Raw genomic sequence first — 6,038 nt, forward strand, 5'->3', positions numbered from 1 at the left:
ATTCTTAATACCTTCCACAGAGCATCTCTATCAGTTCTACCATATGCCTTCTCCAGATCCATAAATGCTACATACAAATCCATTTGCTTTTCTAAGTATTTCTCACATACATTCTTCAAAGCAAACACCTGATCCACACATCCTCTACCACTTCTGAAACCACACTGCTCTTCCCCAATCTGATGCTTTGTGCATGCCTTCACCCTCTCAATCAATACACTCCCATATAATTTCCAAGGAATACTCAACAAACTTATACCTCTGTAATTTGAGCACTCACTTTTATCCCCTTTGCCTTTGTACAATGGCACTATGCAAGCATTCCACCAATCCTCAGGCACCTAACCATGAGTCATACATACATTAAATAACCTTACCAACCAGTCAACAATAGTCACCCCCTTTTTTAATAAATTACACTGCAATACCATCCAAACCTGCTGCCTTGCTGGCTTTCATCTTCCACAAAGCTTGTACTACCTCTTCTCTGTTTACCAAATCATTCTCCCTAACCTTCTCACTTTGCACACCACCTCGACCAAAACACCCTATATCTGCCACTCTATCATCAAACACATTCAACAGACCTTCAAAATACTCACTCCATCTCCTCACATCACCACTACTTGTTATCACCTCCCTATTTGCCCCTTCACTGAAGTTCCCATTGATTCCCTTGTCTTAAGTTGTTAGAAGCAGTGAAAAGTTTTTATCGAGGATGTAAGGCATGTACGTGTAGGAAGAGAGGAAAGTGATTGGTTCTCAGTGAATGTAGGTTTGCGGCAGGGGTGTGTGATGTCTCCATGGTTGTTTAATTTGTTTATGGATGGGGTTGTTAGGGAGGTAAATGCAAGAGTTTTGGAAAGAGGGGCAAGTATGAAGTCTGTTGGGGATGAGAGAGCTTGGGAAGTGAGTCAGTTGTTGTTCGCTGATGATACAGCGCTGGTGGCTGATCCATGTGAGAAACTGCAGAAGCTGGTGACTGAGTTTGGTAAAGTGTGTGGAAGAAGAAAGTTAAGAGTAAATGTGAATAAGAGCAAGGTTATTAGGTACAGTAGGGTTGAGGGTCAAGTCAATTGGGAGGTGAGTTTGAATGGAGAAAAACTGGAGGAAGTGAAGTGTTTTAGATATCTGGGAGTGGATCTGGCAGCGGATGGAACCATGGAAGCGGAAGTGGATCATAGGGTGGGGGAGGGGGCGAAAATTCTGGGAGCTTTGAAGAATGTGTGGAAGTCTCGGAAAGCAAAAATGGGTATGTTTGAAGGAATAGTGCTTCCAACAATGTTGTATGGTTGCGAGGCGTGGGCTATGGATAGAGTTGTGCGCAGGAGGATGGATGTGCTGGAAATGAGATGTTTGAGGACAATGTGTGGTGTGAGGTGGTTTGATCGAGTAAGTAATGTAAGGGTAAGAGAGATGTGTGGAAATAAAAAGAGCGTGGTTGAGAGAGCAGAAGAGGGTGTTTTGAAATGGTTTGGCCACATGGAGAGAATGAGTGAGGAAAGATTGACCAAGAGGATTTATGTGTCGGTGGTGGAGGGAACGAGGAGAAGAGGGAGACCAAATTGGAGGAGGAAAGATGGAGTGAAAAAGATTTTGTGTGATCGGGGCCTGAACATGCAGGAGGGTGAAAGGAGGGCAAGGAATAGAGTGAATTGGAGCGATGTGGTAAACCGGGGTTGACGTGCTGTCAGTGGATTGAATCAAGGCATGTGAAGCGTCTGGGGTAAACCATGGAAAGCTGTGTAGGTATGTATATTTGCGTGTGTGGACGTATGTATATACATGTGTATGGGGGGGTTGGGCCATTTCTTTCGTCTGTTTCCTTGCGCTACCTCGCAAACGCGGGAGACAGCGACATGCCACAAACCTACATTCACTGAGAACCAATCACTTTCCTCTCTTCCTACACGTACACATGCCTTACATCCTCGATAAAAACTTTTCACTGCTTCTAACAACTTGCCTCCCACACCATATATTCTTAATACCTTCCACAGAGCATCTCTATCAACTCTATATATATATATATATATATATATATATATATATATATATATATATATATATATATATATATATATCTACATATATATATATATATATATATATATATATATATGTGTATATGAGTGGATGGGCCATTCTTCTTGTTTCCTGCAGCTACCTCGCTGATCGGGGGAAACAGTAAGGGTAATATAAAAACATAAATATAATGATTTGCATTGGCTGTATTCCAAAAAGGACCTGAATTTAATGGATTCATTATATCACTTTCATGTGAGCATTTGGCTACTTATTTGTTTTTATTGAAGTTTGGTGCAACTGTTCCATCCTATTTACTACATAAAGGAGCATGAAATATGCTGAGAGAATTGTTCCAAATGCATATGAGCTCCAAGTGTCTAATAAGTGATCGAAAGTGAAATTTCAGAAAAAACAAAGAAATTTAAAACAAGATAATTTCAACTAAAGGAATTAATTAAACAACAATAGCCAATTTATTCTATTTGTACACACATATGAATGGAAAATACAAAAATATGAAATACAGTGAGAGTATTCCATCTATCTGTCTATATCTCTGATGCTTGTTCCAATTGGAACTTTTTTATATAACTAAAGAACTCTAGTGCTGCCTCTTGAAAATCACTAAAAAGCATAAATATTCAAATTACTATAGCAAATGGCAATTAAATTGTCCAAAATTGAACATTTGCTTCAACTGGCACTTGCTAGTACGATCCAGTTGTCCAGTCCTGGAAGTTGGCTTTTTTAGTATTTCATGCAATAACAGACGTTATCAACACTTCAAATGAATAACGGTAAAAATATAGGACTAAAAGCAAAATGTTTTCCTTTACTGTTGTCTTTCAGCTACTGATAACTCCTTTAGTCAAAATGACACTGCAGCCCTACTTTCCTAAAACCTTACACTTTACCTAATTCCTTTTTTCTCATCTTCATATATGCCAAATACATGAGTGACAACTTATATCCTCTTCACACTAATAACCTTACTTAGGGCAACTTTGCAGTTACATCATGGTTAACCTTGCATGTTGTTCTTTAACAAATGTGACAAGTGCCGCTCATGGGTCTCACTATTTGACTATGATGCATAGTAACAAAACTGATTGGCAAGATTCTATAAGTGTTACACGACTTTCAGTGTAATCCTTGCACCCCCTTTAACATGGCCCTACAGCTTCAACACTATGGAACAATCAGTAGCAGGGAAATGATACAACTATGCAGGTGATATTTCAATCATGGCATAACCTCATGCAGGAGCATTCTAGTAAAACCACAAAATTGGGAGAATCCTAAAACACCCTGCCTTCAATGCAAGAGCAAGCATGTGATATCAGGGACTTCATGGTAAAGAAATCAATAACTGAGCAAAAAAGCTAGAAAAAAAAAAGCTATGCAGGGAGTGCTCATCCTCCTTGAAGGCTCATGCTGTGGTGTCATAATGTATGTGGATGTAACGAAGATGAGAAGAGAGGAGAGACAGGTAATGTTTGAGGAAAGAAACCTAGATCTTCTGCCTCCAAGTGAAACAAAGCTCAAGGATAAAGGAGAAGAATGGTTTAGAAATGTCTTGGGAATAAAGGCAGGGGTTGGTAAGAGCATGAGTTAAGAGAGGAGAGACAGGTAATATTTGAGGAAAGAAACCTAGATCTTCTGCCTCCAAGTGAAACAAAGCTCAAGGATAAAGGAGAAGAATGGTTTAGAAATGTCTTGGGAATAAAGGCAGGGGTTGGTAAGAGCATGAGTTAAGGAAGGAGTAGCAAAACACCTTAAGTCGGAGATGTGGGAATGCATGACAGTGTAAGGGAGTAAATTCTATACTGATGTGAGTAATAATGAAAGCGAATGGCAAGAGATGGGTGATTATTAGTGTTTATGCACCATGCCACGAAAGGAAAACCCATGAGGCAAGTTTTTTTGAGTAGCTGATTGTGTCAGCAGTTTTTGTGCAAGACACAATATTAGTTATAGGTGATTCAAATTTGAAGATGAGTAATATGGCAGTTGAAGGTAAAATTTGGGAGGATGGGGTATTCAGTGGTATAAATAGAAAAGAACAGCTTGTGGAGTTGAATGCAGAAAAAGGACTGGTGATTGGGAATATCTGATTTAAAAAGAGGGACATACACAAGTATAAGTAGGAGAGATGACATAGCAGTTAGCGTTTTTGACCGTGATGCACTCATGGGCCGCCCAGGGTCTAGCAAATAGGTTCAGATCCTGGTAGCAGCAGTCAGTCCACATTCAACCCACTTGTTCATCCACCCCTAGGGGTTCATCAATAAAATGGGTACCTGACTCAGGCTAGGATATATATATATATGGGAGGTGGGCAGATTAGAAAGGGTAGTGAGTAGTGGGATGAAGAAGTAAGATTATTAGTGAAAGAGAAGAGAGAGAGGCATTTGGATGATTTTTGCAGGGAAATAATGCAAATGACTGGGAAATGTATAAAAGAAAGAGGCAGGAGGTCAAGAGAAGGGTGCAAGAGGTGAAAAAGAGGGCAAATGAGAATTGGGGTGAGAGAGTATTATTAAATTTTAGGGAGAATAAAAAGATGTTTTGGAAGGAGGTAAATAAAGTGCGTAAGACAAGTGAACAAATGGGAACATCAGTGAAGGGGGCTAATGGGGAGGTGATAACAAGTAGTGGTGATGTGAGGAGATTGAGTGAGTATTTTGAAGGTTTGTTGAATGTGTGTGATGATAGAGTGGCAGATATAGGGTGTTTTGGTCGAGGTGGTGTGCAAAGTGAGAGGGTCAGGGAGAATTATTTGGTAAACAGAGAAGAGGTAGTAAAAGCTTTGCAGAAGATGAAAGCCAGCAAGGCAGCAGGTTTGGATGGTATTGCAGTGTAATTTATTAAAAAAAGGGGGTAACTGTATTGTTGACTGGTTGGTAAGGTTATTTAATGTATGTATGACTCATGGTGAGGTGCCTGAGGATTGCCGAAATGCTTGCATAGTGCCATTGTACAAAGGCAAAGGGGATAAAAGTGAGTGCTTAAATTATAGAAGTATAAGTTTGTTGAGTATTCCTGAGAAATTATATGGGAGGGTATTGATTGAGAGAAAGAATACTTCCCACGTATTCCCTGCATGTCGTAGAAGGCGACTAAAAGGGAAGGGAGCGGGGGGCTGGAAATCCTCCCCTCTCATTTTTTTTTTAAATTTTCCAAAAGAAGGAACAGAGAAGGGGGCCATATGAGGATATTCCCTCAAAGGCCCAGTCCTCTGTTCTTAACGCTACCTCGCTAATGCGGGAAATGGCGAATAGTATGAAAAAAAAAAAAAAAAATTGATTGAGAGGGTGAAGGCATGTACAGAGCATCAGATTGGGGAAGAGCAGTGTGGTTTCAGAAGTGGTAGAGGATGTGTGGATCAGGTATTTGTTTTGAAGAATGTATGTGAGAAATACTTAGAAAAGCAAATGGATTTGTATGTAGCATTCATGGATCTGGAGAAGGCATATGATAACAGATGCACTATGGAAGATATTAAGAATATATGGTGTGGGAGGCAAGTTGTTAGAAGCAGTGAAAAGTTTTTATCGAGGATGTAAGGCATGTGTACAAGTAGGAAGAGAGGAAAGTGATTCGTGCTCAGTGAATGTTGGTTTGCGGCACGGGTGCATGATGTCTCCATGGTTGTTTAATTTGTTTATGGATGGGGTTGTTAGGGAGAGTGAATGCAAGAGTTTTGGAAAGAGGGGCAAGTATGCAGTCTGTTGTGGATGAGAGAGCTTGAGAAGTGAGTCAGTTGTTGTTTGCTGATGATACAGCGCTGGTGGATGATTTGGGTGAGAAACTGCAGAAGCTGGTGACTGGGTTCGGTAAAGCGTGTGAGAGAAGAAAGCTGAGAGTAAATGTGAACAAGAGCAAGGTTATCAGGTACACTAGGGTTGAGGGACAAGTCAATTGGGAGGTAAGTTTGAATGGAGAAAAACAGGAGGAAGTGAAGTGTTTTAGATATCTGAGAGTGGATTTGGTATTGGATAGAACCATGG

The sequence above is a fragment of the Panulirus ornatus genome, chromosome 40, assembly GCF_036320965.1.
Source record: "Panulirus ornatus isolate Po-2019 chromosome 40, ASM3632096v1, whole genome shotgun sequence".
In the NCBI taxonomy this organism is placed as follows: domain Eukaryota; kingdom Metazoa; phylum Arthropoda; class Malacostraca; order Decapoda; family Palinuridae; genus Panulirus; species Panulirus ornatus.